The sequence below is a fragment of the Cervus elaphus genome, chromosome 7 (genome assembly GCF_910594005.1).
Source record: "Cervus elaphus chromosome 7, mCerEla1.1, whole genome shotgun sequence".
In the NCBI taxonomy this organism is placed as follows: Eukaryota; Metazoa; Chordata; class Mammalia; order Artiodactyla; family Cervidae; genus Cervus; species Cervus elaphus.
In genome coordinates this window covers 51944072-51965093 of record NC_057821.1, presented here as the reverse complement: position 1 = coordinate 51965093, position 21022 = coordinate 51944072, and the positions used below count along the sequence as shown (strand labels likewise).

Genomic DNA, 21022 nt, shown 5'->3' with positions numbered 1-21022 from the left:
TCACTCTGTCCCTACTAGCCCTCCTATGCAATCCATCCTTAGCAAACACCAGAATCAATTCTCCAAATTACAGGTCTAATCATCACTCCTGATTAAAAAACCACCTCCATGACATCCACTGCTCAGTGGTCTCCAGTGCACACAACACCCTCAGCACTTATTAAAACCTGTTGCAATCAGACTTGTCTACCCTGCCGGGCATCCTCATCTTCTCTGTCATCCATCTGACACTAACTACACTAGCCCACTCACTTCTTATGAACTACCAAGTTCTTTTATGCCTTCCTGATTTCATTTACCTTATTTCAACTAAATGGAACGTCTTTCCAAGTTTGTTAAATCCTTACCAATATTTTAAAGTCAAGTTTAAATGTTACTGTCTCGCTGTGTCATCTACCAACTACGCCAATTATCTCACTGTTCACTGACCCCAGGGTAGGCAAGGTGCACGGAGAAACTGGAAGAAAACCTGAGAAGCTGTAGGAACTGCCGACACGTTTATTCTCTCCTGACTGGTGCAGCAGCTGTAATGCAGCCGCGAGGGATTTTCAGGTGGAGCTCACAAGCTCACAGAACAAAAGCAGCCCGTGGTCCAGTGCACACGTGCGGTGCTACATCAAGACGTCCATGTGCAGTGCCATGAGTGATCTCAGTGGTCACATAACCATGCGTCTACAAAACAAGGGGCGAGAGCGAGGGCTATGGGGCAACAGAGCCTGACCACCACCCTCTTGGCTGACTGGCTCTCTCCCTCAGGTTAGTTTCTCTAAAAAGTCTCCCGGATCCCTCCTTCCACAGAGCTTCATCCTGCTGTGAAACAGACCTGAAATTAAAATACCTCTGGACTCAAAAAAAAAAAAAAGCATGTGCATGTGCACACACACACACAGAGACACATACAAAACATGAACAACTAGGACAGACAATTCAGTTTACTCCCAATTTTCTAAATCCATTTTGAAGGCATTTACAGAGGATCATAATCTTACTTCTGGCATCCTCAAAGTTTGTCCAAGTAAAACAAAGTGGTATCTGCTAATAATAGGTAATTATCTGGGCCACAATGGACAGTCATGAATTACAAGCACAAAATCTATTTTCTTACTTATGACTGAAAAAGTACAGCTCTATTCCAGACACACACATCAGAGGCAGCTGAAAATCCAGTGTTCATTACATTGGTTCATATGCAAAAATTAAATGGCATTCCCTTACCCTGATGCATCATCTACATATCTTCAAGCATGGACAAACCATTACCTCAGGCAGATCAGTAAGCCATTTGACTTACAAGTACAAGAGTATCTGCTTCTACACTCCAACACCCACAATGTGCATGGCAGTACCCACCCACAAGGTTACGTACTCTGTAGTTATCTGTTGAATGAATCCTGGAAGATGTCTCTTTTCAACCCACCCCCAATTAGAACCATCTTGCATTACAGATAATGTTTTTATATTTAAAATCAGAAATATATGAAATACATTACTATCATTCTCAAGAAGGACTAAGACTCAAGAAAACAGAATTTAGTTTGTGAACATTTTCAGTTTCATAACTCATGCTAAATTAACAGGGATATTTTTAAAAGGAAACTTTCATCTATAGTTGTCATTAAGCGCCTACGGATTTTCCTCACAAGGATTTTACAAACGTGATAAAGCAAGTCTGAAATTCTGTCCTAAGATCTTTCTTATATAAATACACTGAACAGAGGTTAACAAAAGTCTGACTTTGCTGTCATAACCCTCATTTTTTAATTAAAACAATATCTAGCCTTTATAATATACAGCCATATAAGAGTAAAAGAGGTAAGGAATAAAAAGTGAACCTATCTAAAATTACACACCACAAGCTAATTTTATCTTTTGAAAGCAGAATGACAGAGGCAGGAGGTAAAGGAGCTATTATTACTCATGTAGGGAAAATTATTACAGATACAGAATAAGCCATTTTTAAGGCAATATCCTTACCCAAGCACACTAATAATAAAGGATTCAGTGATACAAATAGACAAATGATAAAGGCTGACAGCATTGGAGCAGAACTTCACACACACACACACACACACACACACACACACACACACAGAGGCATGGGCAGAGGAGTCACAAATCATTACACACTGACTCTTAGCCTTAGCTCCACACTTAAAACCTGTTAGGTACCAAACAGGGTTATAGGTTTGCTAAAAAGGAATCATACAAAAATCTGCTGTGTTGCTAAACAGAATGTAGTTTCTAAACATTTTTAGTTTCACAACTCATGCCAAATTAACAAGGGTATTTTTAAAGGAAAGCTTTCATCTATAGTGGTCATTAAGTGCCTAGAAAGAAAATAACCCCATTTAAAATCACACCAAAAAGAATAAAATGCTTAGGAAAAAGCTTAACTGAGGAGGTGGAAGGCCAATATTCTGAAAACTATAAAACATTCATGAAGGAAACTGAAGATGATACAAAGAAATGGAAAGATATCCCATGTTCATGGACTGAATGAAATAATTTTATCAAAATGTCTGTACTATCCACATCAATATACAGATTTAAAGCCATTCCTATCAAATTCCTATCCATGACATTTTTCATAGAATTAGAACAAACAATAATAAAATGTGTATGGAACCACAAAAGACTTCATATAGTCAAAGCACTCTTGAGAAAGCAGAGAGATGGAAGAATCACGCTCCAACTTGAGACTGTACTACAAAGTGACAATACTAGCATAAAAACAGATACACATGTCAACAGAACAGAACAGAGGGCCCAGAAATATACAGTTATTCATGACACAGGAGGCAAGACTATACAGGGGAAAGACTGCCACTTCAGTAAATGGTGTTGAGAAAACTGGACAACTACATGCAAACAAACAAAATCATGTTTTCTCACACCATAAACAAAAATTCAAAATGGATTAAAGACCTATATGTAAAAAAACACAAGAATTGCACTCTTTCACATTGATTTTAGCAGTGTTTTTTTTGTCTCTGTCTTCTCAGCAAGGGAAACAAAAGCAAAAATACACACATGGAGCTACATCAAAACAAAAAGCTCTTGCAAAGCAAAGGAAACCATCATCAAAACAAATGTGTAACTTACTGAACATAAGATGTTTGCAAATAATATGTCTAATATGGGTTAGTATACAGAATATATTCACACAACTCAATATCAAACAAACAACCGGAATAAAAACTGGGGAGAGGACTCAAACAGGCATTTCCCCAAAGAAGACATGCAGATGTGAAGAGGCACGTGGAAAGATGCTCAATGAGTGCAAATCAAAGCCACAACGAGAGGTCACCTCACATCTGTCAAAATGGCTATCCTCAAACAGAGGAGAAGTGAGTGTTGGCCAGGATGTGAAGAATCCTCATGCACTGGGTTGGTGGGAATCTAAGTTGGTGCTGCCACTACAGAAAACAGTATAGAGGTTCCTTAAAAAAAAAAAAAAAAAACAAAAACTAAAAATAACTACCATATGATTCAGAAAGTCCACTCTGGGTATATATCTGAAGAAAACAAAAACAATAATTCAAAAAGATACACGCACCTTGCCAAACTTTATGGCAGCTTTATTTACAATAGCCAAGATATGGAAACAATCCAAGTATTCATCAACAGATGAACAGATATACAAGATGCAGGGTGTGTGGGTGTGTGTAGATATACACACCATGTACACACAGACACACACACATTCACACACAATGGAACACTACTCAGCTATTAGGCAGAATAAAGTCTGCCATTTGCAACAGCATGAATGGACCCATAGGGTATCATGTTTAGTGAAAAAAGTCAGACAAACAAAGACAAATACTGTATCTTTTCACTTGTATGTGCGTACTAAGGTACTTTAGTCGTGTCCGACTCTTTACAACCCCATGGACTGTAGTCCACCAGGTCTGCTGTCCATGGGATTCTCCAGGCAAGAATACTGGAGTGGGCTGCCATGCCCTTTTCCAGGGTATCTTCCCAACCCAGGAATCGAACCCACATCTCTTATGTCTCCTGTACTGGCACATGAATTCTTTACCAGTCTTGCCACCTGGGAAACCCTGACTTATAAGTAGGATTTAACAAAGAAAGCAAATGAATGAAAACTACAAAACAGAAACAAACTCACATATACGGACATCAAACCAGTGGTCACCAGTGGTGAGGGGGGGATGGGATGAGTCTTATCAGGGATGGAGAGAAAGAGGTGCCAACTACTACATATAAATCACAAGGATGCAATGTACAGAACAGGAAACACAGAACTATTTTATAATAATGTTACATGGAGTACAATCTATAAATACTGAATCACTATGTTGTACACCTGAAACTAATACAATCAGTTCAGTAGCTTAGTCGTGTCCAACTCTTTGCAACCCCATGGCCTGCAGCACACCAGGCCTCCCTGTCCTTCACCAACTCCCGGAGTTTACTCAAACTCATGTCCACTGAATCAGTGTGCCATCCAACCATCTCATCCTCTGTCATCCCCTTCTCCTCCCACCTTCAATCTTTCCCAGCATCAGGGTCTTTTCAAATGAGTCAGTTCTTCGCATCAGGTGGCCAAAGTATTGGAGTTTCAGCTTCAGCATCAGTCCTTCCAATGAATATTCAGGACTGATTTCCTTTAGGGTGGACTGACTTGATCTCCTTGCAGTCCAAGGGACTCTCCAGAGTCTTCTCCAACACCACAGCTTAAAAGCATCAATTCTTCGGCACTCATCTTTCTTTATAGTCCAACTCACATCCATTCATGACTACTGGAAAAACCATAGCTTTGACTATACGGACCTTTGTTGGTAGAGCAATGTCTCTGCCTTTTAATAAGCTGTCTAGGTTGGTCATAATTTTTCTTCCAAGAAGCAAGCGTCTTTTAATTTCATGGCTACAGTCACCATCTGCAGTGATTTTGGAGAACCCCAAAATAAAGTCTCTCACTGTTTCCACTGTTTCCCCATCAATTTGCCATGAAGTGATGGGACCGGATGCCATGACCTTTGTTTTCAGAATGTTGAGCTTTAAGTCACCTTTTTCACTCTCCTCTTTCACTTTCAAGAGGCTCTTTAGTTCTTCTTCGCTTTCTGCCATAGGGGTGGTGTCACCTGCATATCTGAGGCTACTGATATTTCTCCTGGCAATCTTGATTCCAGCTTGTGCTTCACCTAGTCCAGAGTTTTTCATGATGTACTCTGCATGTAAGTTAAATAAGTAGGGTGATAATATACAGCCTTGACGTACTCCTTTCCCTATTTGGAACCGGTCTGTTGTTCCATGTCCAGTTCTAACTGTTGCTTCCTGACCTGCATACAGATTTCTCAAGAGGCATCTAATACAATACTATAAGTCAATTATTTGTTGCTGTTTAGTTGCTGAGTCATGTCTGACTCTTTTATGACCCCATGGACTGTAGCCTGCCAGGCTCCTCTATTCTTGCCTGGGATTTCCCAGGCACTGGAGTGGTCTGCCATTTCCTTCTCCAGGGGATCTTCCTAAACTGTGTCTCCTGCATCAGCAGGCAGGTTCTTTACCATTGAGCCACCAGGGAAGCCCTGGAAGTCAATTATATTCAACTTAAAAAATTTGGAAATTTTAAAAAGCAATAATTCTGACATGTCTCCAGACTCATGTTAATTTACCAAGAAGTTTTCAACTACCTGAACCTGAATGGGAATAAACAGGACTAAGAGGACCCATATGGGAATTAACAGACAATTCTCTCATTTCTTTTTATGGTGTTGATATGTTTACACTGAAAAAAAAGTACACTTAAGAGTGATTTTTTTTTTCAGTAATGGAATAAAAAATTCACTGTATCTTATAAATTGCTAGTCTAGTTCTTAGCGAATTATATTTAGTGGGACAATAAAAACTACATTGAAACATTTCTGGATATAAGGAAGCACTATAATACTACATTCTGTCAATGATTTATTCTGTAGATACAATGAAAGTTAGAGCCTAAGTGTTTCTTTGCTTCTCAACACTGTTTCTCTAAACTAAAGAACTGGAAGAAGCTGAAATAAATTCTAAACTTGATGCCTTTTTTTTTTTTAATGTGAAGTACTGGTTTACCACAGAGTTATCATTTTGTGGCAAATAAATTCCTTCCTACCTATAAGAACAAAGGACATCACACAAGAACAATAAGGGTATCTTCAAAAAGGTTTCAGACTGTCATTTAAATTTTATCTTTTTAGGTAAGTAATAGATCACACGGTAATCTAGATATATTTTAATAAACCAAAAATATTCCAAGCTATAGGTCTCTGAATGAAGCTTTGATAGAACCACCTCAAAAACTGAACATCTATTAACAGTTTGGAGACCTGGGCTCTGAGCTGGGTTCTGGCGCTGACGACTAAAAGCCCTGGGTTACTTTCATGTGCTCTCAGTTTTCTCATCTGTATAAAAGGTGGTTGAATGAGATTACTCTGAAGGTCACTTTTTAGCTCTTGATTCTATGAAAGTCTTACTAATTAGGACAAAGGTTTTAAATTCAATTACTAATATAAGACTATAGAAACTGGCTTTCTTAGCTTTTAACAATTAAACTATAATAAAAGCATGTTGTTATTCATTTAAAAATCCTTGGACTTATTATAAAACATTTCTATATATCAGAAGAATCTGAATTTTTAAGATCATTAATTTTCAATGTTAGGGTATTTGATAGCCTAATTGTCCCTTTCATTTCTGAAAGTTATATTGCAAAGACTCCAAAGTTATCTTTGCAATATAACTTTGCTGTCTAGGCTGCAAAGCTTTTACAGATACTTCTAGAAATAAATTATTAAAAGTAAACCATTATAATGGGCTTCCCTGGTGGCTCAGGCAGTAAAGAACCCACCTGCTATTGCAGGAGTCATAAGAGACGCAAGACGCCAGTACAATCCCTGGGTTGGGGAGACTCCCTGGAGAAAGACATAACAATTCACTCCAGTATTCTTGTCTGGAGAATTCCGGGGACAGAGGAGCCTGGCAGGCTACAGTCCACGGGGTTGCAAAAGAGTAGGACACAACTTAGCAACTGAACAACAACAAACCATAATAACAGTTACCACAGATTAAAATATACAATTATTTATTTTTAAAAACAAACCACAGGTTTTTTTTCATTTCCCCAGTTTCATTAAAGAAGAAACAGAGGAAGAGATGAACAGACAGAGGGAAGGAAGGATAGGGGATGTAACATTTAGGTAAAAAGAGAGAATTTAATTATAGCTTAGAAATTCTCATTTAATTAATAAACCAAAGGAAAATGTGGAAAAGATACTAGAAACAAACATGATATGTCATTTCTGTGTGACGGCACAATAAAAAAAAAATACAGATCTTATAATTTTCTGTGTTAAAGATCTGTTTTGCATTTTTTATCTTTCATTTAAGGTCTACAAAAATGCCCACAAGGTCAAGGAATTTTAAAGCATTAAAAGTAGTTTTTAAAACAATCTTCACAAACAGCTTTGAAAATATTCACCAAGCACCTGAGTATAACTCAGAAATCAGAAAGTAAACAGCTTCACAAAGCTTAAACTTTAACTCTGAAATGGTTATGCATTATTAATTTTAAGACACTACTTTTGAAAACAACTGTTTAATTGTCCTATATTATAACCTGGAGAGAATCAGAATCTATTCAAAACCAGAACAGACTGCAGGAGCCAGACTTTATGGGACTTGCCTAGGTCTTGTGTTTCTGTGTCTTTTCAAAACACCAGGAATGGAATTCAGAAATTAGCAAATAAAATAAATTAACAAAGTATTTTATCAACAAATCTAGTAGGAAATTATTCATTACTGATGGAAATAGAGTTGTGGGAATTTACTGAGTATGCAAAAATAAAGGCTGCCAAGTTAGTGCTTATTGCCTAAGTTATTAACAAATGAACATTCAAAGTCAAAGAATATGAACAAGATTCATAACTCCCCTCTTCACAAGATTTTAACTCACTGTACTAGCCTTTTATGATCTCTTCTTCCTCTTCCTAAAATAATAAAGCAATAAGAATTATTTTCTAAATGGAATACTGGGATACAAGTGGGAAAACAAGGGAATTTGGTTTACATAAATTACCCATAAAAAACATCTTGCTCCACATCAACTTGACTGTTTCTTTGAATCCTTGTGTGAATAAGCGGCACTGGGCCCCAGCTCTGCCCACCACGGGCCAACACCAACTTTGGGATCTCCTGGAGCCTGCACCCAGCCATGTCAGTCACGGGCCTCACCCAACGGTTGGCTGGCATCAGCTCAAGGACCCCCAGGATCCTGCAGAAGATACTCAGGAACCTGTTCTACCCATCAGTGAGCTCACTGGGTCCAGTCTCCGCCCATGTCTGTAAATACAAATCTACACTAGTTTCAGGCTCCTTAGTGTTCCACTGTATGGATACATAATCAAAGTGGCATTCAGATGGCTTCTGATTTTTTGCTATTGGACCATAACAATGAACACTTGACCACAAAAGATTTTTGAACATTTACCCAGCTATTAATATTTCCTTTCAAAACATTCAAAGAGGGCTTGCTGGCCAAAGGATGTAACATGAATACCAAACCGGCCTGCAGGCTGTCAGCACACCCTCCCACCAGCAGCAGTGGGCGTCAGCAACCTGTTCAATCTGCAGCTGTCAGACAGGCAAGACAAAACCAGTAGTTTCAACTTGCACTGTGTGTGATCCCATTTTTCATCACCTTTGCATCTTTTTATTAGGTTTAATTTCCTTAATTATAAAACCTCTAATGAGAATGTTCACTCTCTGTCCACATTGTCCGAATCTTCCCAGTTATTACTGTTTTTCACATTGCTTATGGTGTTCTTGAGGGCTTCCCAGGTGGTGCAGTGATAAAGAATCTACCTGCCAAGCAGGAGACGCAGGTTCGATCAATCCCTAGGTCAGGAAGATCCCCTGGAGAAGGGAATGGCAACCACTCCAGTATTCTTGCCTGGGAAATACCATGGACAGAGGAGCTACATACAGTCCATGAGGTCGAAAAAGAGTCAGGTATGACTTGGCAAATAAACAATAACAACAGAGCTCTTGGCCCTCCAGAAATTTTTAGTCTTTTAACATCAAGCCTACTGACCTTTTCTTTGCTACTCTACAGTCACACATTCAAAGTCAAGTCCTGGTATTTTAATGCTGTTTTACCTTTAAGATTATTTAACTCATGTGGAATCCATTTGGAGTACTGTGAATAGCTGGCTGACCACAATACCATCTCACCAAATAACCCAGTTTCCTCCACTGATCTGAAATGCCACTTTTATCACTGACAAAAGTTCTCATTTTGAGTCTGTTTCTGGACCGTCTATCTTTCACCCTACTGATCTAATTTGCACCGATGACATAATTTTACGTTATAATCAATTGTCTGATAGTACGATTAATCTTTAACAAGTTATCTTAACCACAGCACACAGGTACTGGTCGAGATGAACTCTAAAATATTTTATTTCATTGTAAAACTAATCCTACTAGGATTTGGATGGGAAGTATCACCACCCTGAAACACTTTATTATTTTTTCGTCTGTGTCTACTGACTAAAGTTCATGTAGAGAAGGGGTTTTGTCTGCCCCATATACTGCTGTACCCCCAGAAAGCAGAACAGAGTGTCATACAATGAATGCTTAACACAGACTTGTTAAATGAACAAATGTATCAATTACACATAATTTCTGGGTAATTTCAGAACAGTTAAAATATCTACAACATTCAATCTTCCCACATACTCATTTTTTTTATGACTGTCAAGAAACTATTCAGCTCTGTTCACAGGAAAAGTTCATGGAATTAATCTGAAACCACCTTACTGAGTCTTTCTCAATGGAAACCATTTCCCAAAAGGTCTTTTATGTTTTCTCTGCAGAAAATCTTATTGCCTTCAAATACTGTAACAGCTCTGGCTCTTACTCATCAATCTTTGCATCATTTATTTCCATTGCTTTACTGTATTTGCTGTAAAGTCTCAAACAATGCCAACCATGGTATGTGCAAGCAGACCGACCATAGCAGGCGGGCCTCAAGAGCACTGCTTCTCCACCTGTCTTATCACCCCAGTAGAAGCCTTTTTATTTAGGTCTTTTTCCTAACCACCCCAAAGAAATTTTAACATCACAAATACACCATAAAACCTGCATTATGTACTGCATCTATGCCTATCTGCACATTATACACAAGGATTTAAGAATTTTTGGTCCCTTCAAGAGCTAATTCTCAGTTACTGTGCTGGTTGAGAATACATGCGCTAGCATTTTACCACTAAGATGTCTGCTACTGATATTATGTGGTTATACTGCAGAAAATCTTTATTCTCATTTACTGAGAGTTAATTTTTTTAATTAGAAATGAATTTTATCAAATACTTTTTCAGCATCAAGATCATTTTTTTACTTATTAATACAATGAACTGAAATAATTTCCCTATTAATGAATTACCTATGTTCTAAGAATAAGCATACTTGGTTCAGTTTTGCTAGTCCTTTAGGCATTCCTGGATTTGACTTGCTAATTTAGGAGTTCTGCATCTTCAATCTCATTAACAATTAGTCAGAAACTGCCTTCTCTTCTATTCCATTGCCTGTCTGTGGTAGTATCAGGAAGCATGCAGCAGTTTACAAGCATCATCGAGAACTCACTGTGTCCAGAGCGCCATGCTGGCTTACAGAAAGACGCTGAAGTTTTCACATTTGTCATCTTATACATAGTACAGGAATTTTCTATTCCTTGTAGGTTCCTGTTACTGGCCTATAACACCATCTCATTGTAGTATCACATTGGGTATAATTACTGGGTGTGATTTGGGTTTTATTTGGGTATGATTATTTCCTTCATGATTATGAAAGTGAAGGTCGCTCATTTGTGTCTGACTCTTTGCGACCCCATGGACTACACAGTCCATGGACTTCTCCAGGCCAGAATACTGGAGTGGGTAGCCTTTCCCTTCTCCGGGGGGATGTTCCCAACCCAGGGATCGAACCCAGGTCTTCTGCATTGCAGGCTGATTCTTTACCAGTTGAGCCATAAGGGAAGCCCTAATCCTAACCATGATTCTGGGTCTGTAGTTTATAAATCTTAATGATTCTGGGTTTACAGGTTTATAAATCTTAAGACGATTTTAGTGTATTTTTCAGAAAGTCAGTTATTTTGTTCTGATTTTCAAGTTGAATATCATACTGCTTTCTCCCATAGCTATGATTTTATTATGTTTTTCATTGCCTTGAGTATCTGTAAACATCTCTTCATGGCTAGACTCATCAATACTTTCTTTTAACGACCTTTTATAACAACAGTCCTGATGTAGGCCATACATTCTATCTTCTTTTTCAGGAGCAAGCTTACTAATTCATTTCTGACAACTTCAACGTGTCAATTCCTCTTCCTTGTATTTTATTTTGCTTTTCTATCTGTCTGGACTGAACACTTAGTTAATTTGTTCTAATCCAATATAATTCTCACTCTTGATCCCCCACAGATAAGGCTTTTTTCCTCTGGCTTATTTTAAGATGTTCTTTGTTATTTTCTGCGGTTTAAATATAACATGGTCAGATGCAGATTTTCTAGCATTGATCCTGCATGGTCTTCTCCAGGCTTCCTGGATCTGCGCATTGTTGTCTAGTGTTAATATTGGAAGAGTCTCAGTCACTATTGTTTCACGTCATTCCACAGAGAGGCCCTAATGCACAGGAGACTCACCCACCTGCTACCTAGACCCCGCTCCCTGTGTTCATCCCTCCACCCCTCCACCCTGTCCCCTAAACTGTACATGGAATAAGAAAACAATGACAACAACAACAACAAAAATCCTTTAAAGTAGTTTCTAACAGTAGTTCCTTAGGAGGTCACAGCGAGAAACAGGCCAACAGTAGCTGGAGATAATCCACAGTGGTTTTCTCACTGTTTTGGTCGCAAGACCCCTTAAACCCTTTTTTAAGAAGAGAGGGGTACCCCCCCTCAAAGGGCCTTTGGTTTATGTAAGTAATAGCAATTAATATTTACTTTATTAGAAATCAAAACCTGTAGGATGCTTCAGGGCTTCCCAGGTGGTGCCAGTGGTAAAGAATCTGCCTGCCAGTGCAGAAGACTAAGAGATGTGGGTTCAGTCCCTAGGTTGGGAAAATCCCCTGGAGAAGAAAACGGCAAGCCATTCCAGTATTCTTGCCTGGAGAATCCCATGGACAGAGGAGCCTAGCAGTCTACAGTCCATGGGGCTGCAAAGAGTCGGACATGATGGAGCACACACACAACATAGGATGCTTAAGTGGCTTTTTTACTTCTAGTGTGAAAAACTGTAAAAAATTTTATCCTTTAAAAAGCTCATAATGTCTACACTCTAACTCCTTTTCTTTAAGCTCTCTAAGTGATTGGTCCAACTTTGCCAACAAAGGTCCATCTAGTCAAAGTTACGGTTTTTCCAGTAGTCATATATGGATGTGACAGTTGGACTATAAAGAAAGCTGAGCGCTGAAGAATTGATGCTTTTGAACTGTGGTGTTGGAGAAAACTCTTGAGAGTCCCTTGGACTGCAAGGAGATCCAACCAGTCTATCCTGAAGGAAATCAGTCCTGAATATTCATTGGAAGGACTGATGCTGAAGCTGAAACTCCAATACTTTGGGCACCTGATGTGAAGAATTGACTCATTGGAAAAGACCCTGATGCTGGGTCTTTGAAAGCAGGAGGAGAAGGGGATGATAGAGGATGAGATGATTGAATGGCATCACCAACTCAATGGACATGAGTCTGAGTTAAACTCCAGGAGTTGGTGATGGACAGGGAGGCCTGGCGTGCTGCAGTCCATGGGGTCGCAGAGTCGGACACAACTGAGCGACTGAACTGAACTGAAGTGATTGGTCTCAAAGTGATGCCACGAATTAGCTGACAAGGTGATACTCTAAATGTTCTGAAAAGAATGCAAGACCAAGAGAACACTTAAACAAAGTGGTTAAAAAAAAAAAGAAATACAGGCGCGCGCGCGCACGCACACTCACACACACATATATATTTAGCTAAATATTTGTCATTTCAGAATACTTACTGCCAGAAACTTTTTCTATAAATTTTAAATCATTATAAATATTTTTATATATACATATTATAGGTACTTATAAACTTTTATAATACATATATTTAGCAACTAAATACATAAATTTAGCAATTAAACAACCAAAAATACCTATACACACATATATATGGATGTAGGTGTGTATACACATAAAGCTTCCATGGGACAGCTTCCTGAGCAGATGTTCAGAGAAGCTGCAGTCTGAACAGCAAGCGACCTCCCTGGACAAGACCCTATTGTGAAGAAAGAGCAAAACCTGCCCCGCTGGCAGCAGCTCAGCACAGGGAGCCTCCAGCAGAGCCTCCAGGGAAGCCCCAGAGAGCCTCCAGGAACAGGTGAGCCTGGCCCTGACCTTGGAGGCCTGGAATCCCCAGGAGTGACGCCAGGCAAGCACCACAGTCCCTCCTGCCCCCTGGGGCCACAGCAGACCTGCAGGTCCAGATGCAGGAAACAGGCCGGCCACCTCAGCCAGCTGTGTTTGAAAAGTATCAGCTTCCTCAAAGAGGGCGTAGAAAGTCCTAGAAAAGGGCCCCAAAGCTGGCAAGAAGTGACTGACTCTTGTTTCCTGCAATCAACTAAACGGAAATTCAAGCTCTGAGCTAGTAATTTATATAGGCACTTTCAACTTTTGCAAATAAAAAGATATAATTCCTTTAAAAATAATAATTAGATAATCTATACACTGATAAATATGTTACTATATAGTTTATATATATATTGATTTTAGGATGTACAGAAAAAGTTTAGCATTCTAAAATGCTGAACAGTTTGACTAGTAATGGTAAGACATCAGAGATTAGCTTGTCCACAGTCACAGGTAGAGAGGAGCAGAGCTGAGATTCAAAATCAGGCCTCAGGGCCATGCTGTTCGATTCTCTGTGTGATTTTTTAAAATTTTTATTATGGAAATTTTAAACATACGTAAAAGAAGAGAGCCCAGCATAAGGAACCTCCACGTTCCCGTTTTGTCTGTTTTCAACCACATCTCCTCCTCAACATATGTTTATGCTGTGTTCAGTGAGCACTTTAAAGCAAATCCCAGGTACACCGTCTCACCCATAAACACTTCCGTGTGTGACTCTGTAAAGGGATACGCTAATTGTGCTTAAGAATTCCTGGGAGCATTAGGTTATCACTATCACCACAAACACAGAACCCCTCAGAAAAGGACACCAGAGAAAATACAGGATGACAGCACTTAAAAAAAAAAAAAAGCTTCTGACATGGCTAACTTCTAAAATCTTCTAATTGTGGCTCAGATGGTACAGAATCTGCCTGCAATGCGGGAGACTTGGGTTTGATCCCTGGGTTGGAAAGATCCCCTGGAGAAGGGAATGACTACCTGCTCCAGTATTCTGGCCTAGAGAATCCCATGGACTGTGTAGTCCATGGGGTCACAAAGAGTCAGACATGACTGGGTGCCTTTCATTTTCAAGGCCAGGATGGAAAGTGAGCAAGGGACAGGAGGGAGGCTTTCCCTCTCAGATCATTTACAGAAGCCCAGGGTTAACATCAGCAGGAAAAGCAGAACAACCAGCCGCCTACATGAGCTCCTCTGCCAAGTGTCAGTGGCCTAGCCTTTCCCTCCAAACAGACATTGGCCACACTAACTCCATCCCAGCAAGACTGCTGGGAAGACGGGAAGAGGAAGAAGTCAAAAGTGGAAAACCCAATACCATCAACAGTCTACATGTGCTCAATTAAATCACAAGACACTTAACCTTCTCTGCGAGAATGTTCGGAAGGAGAGAGGAATGCAATCGAGAAACTACTGCTAAATTATTTACAATGAAAAAATTAGGGGAAAAAGATATTGTCCTAAATTTATATTACTGCACAAAAACAAAGTTTCATTTGTCCCATGGTGACATGGGCTCAGCACAAGCGCTTCCATATGGGGCCTGTTATCTTTTTTTGATAGTCTTGACTTGTGGAATCTTTACTATGAGTAAGTCAATATGACTGTTAACAAATATAACTACAGTAAATGGGTATGCCAAAATCAATGTAGATTTTCAAAAAAGGTCACGGAATCAACTGTCAGTTTAAATTGGTCACTTTTATTGAAATTGTTCAACATGACAGAATGTCACTTAACTACCAGATTCCTTTACATGAGCAGAGCTGGATTAATTTGACCCAAATTTTACATAATAGCTTTCCCAATTTCTAAAAATGCATCAACTTTGTCGCCTACCTTAAAACTTCTGCTTTAACTGCCTAGCCCTACCTCAAAAAGAAACTTCCCCAAGGCCACAAATCTTGACACAGTGAAAGCAAAATCCCGCCGCACTCAGCAGCGCCATCACTCCTGAGCCCGGGGATCAAACGGGGAGACGCCTCCGGAGGAGGCTGCAGCCCAGCTGTGAGGGATGAAGCTGCTGCAGCGGAGCCGGCTTAGGAGGAACTCTGGGCACAGTCCCGGCATCTGAAGTAACGTAAACAGTCGTGCTCCCTCCCATCCAGCCTGTTAGCAGCCTCACGGCTGAGGGAGACCACACACTCGGACCACACAGCGCCAGCTCAACTCGCACGCAACGTCCACCAGCTGTCATGGGGTGGGGGAGGGGACGGGGGGTGGGGAGGAGAGGGGAGAGGCAGGGAGGGAGACGGAGGGGGGAGGGGAGACGGGCGGGGCGGGGAGGGGCGGGGAGGGGGCCGTCCACCCTGTGTCACTCCGGAGGGAGGGAGGGGAGGGGAGACGGGCAGGGGGCGGGGGCGGGCGCACAGCCACCGAGAAGTGAGGTTTCCTGAGAAAACAAGCCGCCAGGCCCGGTGTGGCCTTGACCTGCACTCCCCTAACCAATTTAGTAGCTGATGAAGGATTAACAAAGCATCCATTTAACATCAATTAACCTCCTGTCCATCACAGGTCAAAAGAGAAAATTACCATTATACAAGCCTTTCATTAAGATAAAGACAGATACGTTTTCTTATAATCTATAATAAATACTTAAATAAGGGCACACATTCTTTTAGATTTATATTACCGTTGATTTTAACCCGCATGCCTCTTTTCCTTTAATGAAGCACACAACACGAATGTGAAGTGTTTCTACAACAGAGGTCAGAAAATTTTAATTCTATACTTTTTCCGTATTTCACTGTGGCACAATCTTTAATTTTCCAAAAGACTTACTGGTAGAATAAAAGACGGTAAATGGTTTTTTACATAACTTCAGACTAGATGTACATAGAAAAAAATAACAAGTAATGACATTAAAGGAGAAAAAGCAGAAAATGTAAGCCCAAAAATAGGATTAAAAGGATTTAAATCAATTTAAAAGGATTACATTTTTTTTTTAACTATTTAGTATGGAAGAATTTTTATTTGAATAGCAGATAAGAAATGTGAACAAAAGAAGGGATCAGGTGATCTTTCCCAGTCAGGTACTGAAACAGAGAAGGGGGCAGGGCACAAACTTTAGAAGAGAGGCTCAGCTGAGGATGCAACATAAACATCCGGTCCCATCACTTCATGGCAAAGAGATGGGGAAAAAATGGAAACAGGGACAGATTTTATTTTCATGGATTCCAAAATCACTGCAAACAGTGACTGCACCCATGAAATTAAAAGATGCCTGATCCTTGGAAGAAAAACTATGAAAAACCTAGACAGTGCTTTAAAAAGCAGAGACATCACTTTGCGGACAAAAGTCCACATAGTCAAAGCTATGGTTTTTCCAGTAGTCCTATATGGATGTGAGAATTGGACCATGAAGAAGGCTGAGTGCCAAAGAACTGATGCTTATGAACTGTGGAGTTGGAGAAGACTCTTTAAGAGGAGAGCAAGGAGATCAAACCAGTCAATTGTAAAGGAAATAAACCTGAATATTCATTGGAAGGACTGATGCTGAAGCTCCAGTAATTTGGCCACCTGATGCGAAGAGCCAACTCATTGGAAAAGACCCTAATGCTTGAAAAGATTGAGGGCAGGAGGAGAAGGGGACGACAGAGGATGAGATGGTTGGATGCTATCGACAACTCAATGTACATGAGTTTGAGCAAACTCTGGGAGATAGTGAAGGACAGGGAGGGCTGGCGTGCTGGAGTCCATGGGGTCGCGAAGAGTTGGACACAACTGAGCGACTGAACAACAATACAACAAAAGTTAACATCACACACCTGCTGCCAAATCACAGCACTTTACAAGTGGATATGGTCCTAAACAATTCACAGAAGCTTCCAGATGAAACTAAAGGCCAACCTTGCCAGAAACAGACCATTGGCAAGAGGCAGAGGGCCAGCTCTTCAGGGTTGCAGGACTCCCGAGAGCTACCCTGTGGCAGGCACACCGTAGACCGGGCCGAGGACTACACTGTGCAGCTTACACTCGAGCTACAATCCAGGCTTCCTGAGACCCACTGCCCCCATCCTTTCCATACTGACACCAAGTTGTAAGGGGGAAAGAGCAAGCAGAAGGAACCACTAACACCAAAACCAAAACCTAAGGCAAACCGTATAGTCCACCCCAGTCTTAAACGCCACCAACAGTACTAAAGGATGTTAATGAAGCTTTTGAACAAACCCAGTACAATTTTCCAGGAAAAAAAACAACACACAAACAGCCTTATTAAGTCAGTTCCAAACTCCTTTGCCTGAACTCCAGGCATTCCATAATCTAAAATGCACTCACATCTCAGCCCTGGGCCTCTGTTCCTAGTAAGCCAGGCAGACATTCACATGCCTTCTCTCCAGAGGGCCACATCCTCCCCCATTAAAGTCTGATTCCATGAAGCCTTCCCAGTTCCTCCAACCCCAAAACATCCTCTCCCCTCTCCGAATTCCTATTATATTTACACTGAGTATTGCAGCTTAGTTCTTGGCTATTTAATGGAGAAGACAAAAATATCCCCTTATGAATCCAGACCACTTTTATTGCTAACATGTGTCAGGCATATGTTAAAACTGGGAGACACAAAAATGACTAAGACTAATCCCTGTCTGGCAAGAGCTTCTTCTTTTGACAGACGTGTAAATAGCTACAACCCCTAAGATAACACAGGACAGGACAAGTGCTAAGTGGTTACAGGATCCCCTGAGTTGGAAACTTTCAAAGCAGGAAACTCTGAGATGATCTAGTTTTCTATATTCTCGGGAACAAGGAAACTGAGGCCCAAAAAGACTGCTGAACAGCTGAGCCCAGCTACACAGCAGGGGGCGGCAGCACACGGACCAGGAGGCGGAGCTTCAACCCTGTGCTTTCCAAACTGAAGTCTAAGGACGCCTGCAGGTGTGTCCACAGCTCCAACGTGCGTAATTTCTCCACAGTCACTGTAAGTCTGTGTGTGTGTGTCAATAATTCTTTTAAGCTAACATAACAGTGTGGAAAATCACGTGACTGAAACTCAATATTTCCACCATGCAGTCTCACCAGGCGCTCCAGGGGACCCAGGAACATCTTCCTGGGAATCTGAGAACAAGCAAGGCCCCAGCACATCTGCATTATTTCCCATTCCAGTCAATCTAAAATCCTCTCTGCTCAAAACTGGCCTAAAACTCACCCACTCAGCAAACATGTAAGCTCCACTCTGTGGGAGTGCTCTCCACTCTGTGGCAGATGCTGATCTAGGAATCCTGGCTAGATGAGATGAGTAAACTAAAGAAGGGGTGGAAAGTAATGCAGACACTAACTGTACAAGCAGCACTTCCTATGTTGCCTAAGGGTGCCAGGCCTGACACTAGAAATTGTTCTATATGTATTAAAGGAGTATTAAAGGACTGCCTGTGCAAAAATGTTAAGTACTAATTTCATTTCCCACTAGGTTTATCCATAACAGGCTCTCAAATTTTCGTGGAATGAATGAAAATTTAACTTGTCAGGTTAATAATCATCTTTTAGAGAGGTAATTTTCAAAATGATATTCGGCTTAGGAAATTAAATACCTGAAAAGAAGAAAATATCATTTTCTGAAACTTCCAAGCATTGTTCCATGTTACACTGGGGGATTCTCTGTTTAAAAACCACTAAATTTTTACTTAACCAGACAGAAGAGAAGATTTCAGTACTAAGCACAGGTCACCCTCTTTCTATTGCCTCCCTTTGGGTCAGCAACTTTTAACACAGAGGTTCCTTAGGAAGCTTTCTGCTTCCAGTTCCAGTGCCCTGACACCAAGCCTGCCTAGAAAATAATCAAAATATTATGCATTGGAAAAGGAATCCACACAGCCTCAGCTAGAATTAGCTTTTCAAAACAGTACACCCAAATGAACTCTTTAAGATTTTTAAAATACTTAAAAACATTTTTTCCTTATAAATTTACTCAGATTAAAAAAAAAAAAAAAGACACGTTTCCTCATATGTATTAGTAGGAGCAGTCTTCACCGATATAAGCAAAGCTTACTTCCATTCAAAGACAGCTGTTTCCTAGGAGAGAACACAAGAGTTTGGGCCCCAGGGCCTCACTGCAGGCTGTCACTGGCAGATAAAACACTGAGTAATTACACGATTTCAGGCTACTTACACAAGCACTCTGAGCTTCCGTCTCCCCATCTGTAAAACGCGGACGATACCTTCAATCCAGAGAAACACTGACGGGCACCGAATCAGTCTCAGTATAGATCTCCAGTGACGCAACCGAAGGGAACAAGCAAAACCTGCCTCTGGGATTCGTTCTTCACCGATAAATATTCAAACTTTACAGAGTAACAGGTAAGCAGGTGCGCCGAGGGGCAGGAGAGGCCAACTGCAACCCTTCCTCGAGCGTCAGCCCGCTCCAGGGGCGCTAGCAGAGAGGAGGGGCCGGACTCCGGGACCCCCGCAGCTGCCCAGGAAGCTGGGCCGGGGCTCCAGGACCCTCTCGGTCCCCGGGTCAGCGGGGCTGGGGCTCCGGGACGCCCGCAGCTGCCCAGGAAGCTGGGCCGGGGCTCCAGGACCCTCTCGGTTCCCTGGTAGGCGGGGCTGGGGCTCCAGGACGCCCGCAGCTGCACTCTAACAGTCCGGGCTGCAGAGTGACACGGGCCTGACGGCAGTTGCCGGCCCTCCCGCCCTCCGCCCGCGCCCCCGGAGGCCTCTCCAAGGCCTTGGCCCGCACACCTACCTGCAGGACCGCACGGACAGGGCCCCGCGCCGCGGCGGCCGGCGGCCCGCACCCTCACTTCCGCCGTCGGAGCGCCGAGGGTGTCGATCGGCCGCGCGACCGAGCTTCGAGCGCCCGACGACCGGGCCTCAGGGGCGGGGCGGGGCGGGGGCAAGAGTAGGGAGACGGGTGGGAGCCGAGGACCCGGCCGCGACCCCGGTCCTTCAGAAGCCGCGGGCTGACCCGCGTCTGGGCAGCAGCGACACGCAGCCCGCGAGGCCGCGGTACTAGCGGCCAGGAGCCCTAAGCGCGGACACTCGGGCTCGGCCGCCGGCCCCGGACACGGAAAGAAGACCCTTGCGGGCCTGGCCAGAGGAAACCGGCTGCCTGACAGGGAGCGGCGGCCGCGGGTCGGCCGGAAGTGACGCGCCGCCCCGGACGCGGCGGGACCGGAAGGGAGCGCGCTTTTCCGGCCGCAGGGCTCTGCGTGCGTCCAGGGCTCAGTTTTGGCGTGGCCGGCCAAGGGCCGCGCTGCTGCCTGTCCGGTTCTCGTATCCACGCGGCTGTGTGGTCACTCCAGCGGGTGCCCCAGCAGACGGGCCCGGGTGTCGCCCCGGGCTCTGGGGGTGTCGCGGTGCTGACCGCGGTAGAACGGTGCGCTGCGTCCGCCCCGCGGTGCATCCGGGGGACCGGGCCTCCCTTCCCAGAGGTCAGGCAGCAGCTGGTGGCTGGCGGTTTCCTAAGAGCCGGACACGGGCCCAGGTTCGGGTTAGTCTCCTGTGACGGCAGGGCTCGAGCAGGCGCTGAGCATCGCTCACGGTGTCTTCTATATCATCCCGAGAGCCCCGGGTGGCACCTGGGACAGGCCTTTCAGAGGGAAAGCGCTGTGACAGAGGGGCCGGCATCGCAGACGCACTGCCCTGCCCCGCAT

The 21022-nt window shown here is 42.5% G+C and overlaps 1 protein-coding gene across 3 annotated transcripts in view; it reads right to left on the bottom strand.

Annotated features, from left to right (window-relative positions):
- EXOC2 (exocyst complex component 2) overlaps positions 1-20519 on the bottom strand; it is a 118176-nt gene extending 97657 nt beyond the window's left edge. The window contains exons 1-2 of one of the 3 annotated variants that reach the window (XM_043908683.1): positions 20113-20518; positions 3308-3440 (exon numbers count right to left, since the gene is read on the bottom strand). The gene's annotated coding sequence lies outside the window, so the exon portion shown is untranslated. Of the gene's footprint in view, positions 1-3307; positions 3441-20112 lie in introns of all 3 variants that reach the window. The other 2 variants (XM_043908684.1, XM_043908682.1) reach the window with 2 other exon arrangements.
- Between the last annotated feature and the right edge of the window lie 503 nt (positions 20520-21022).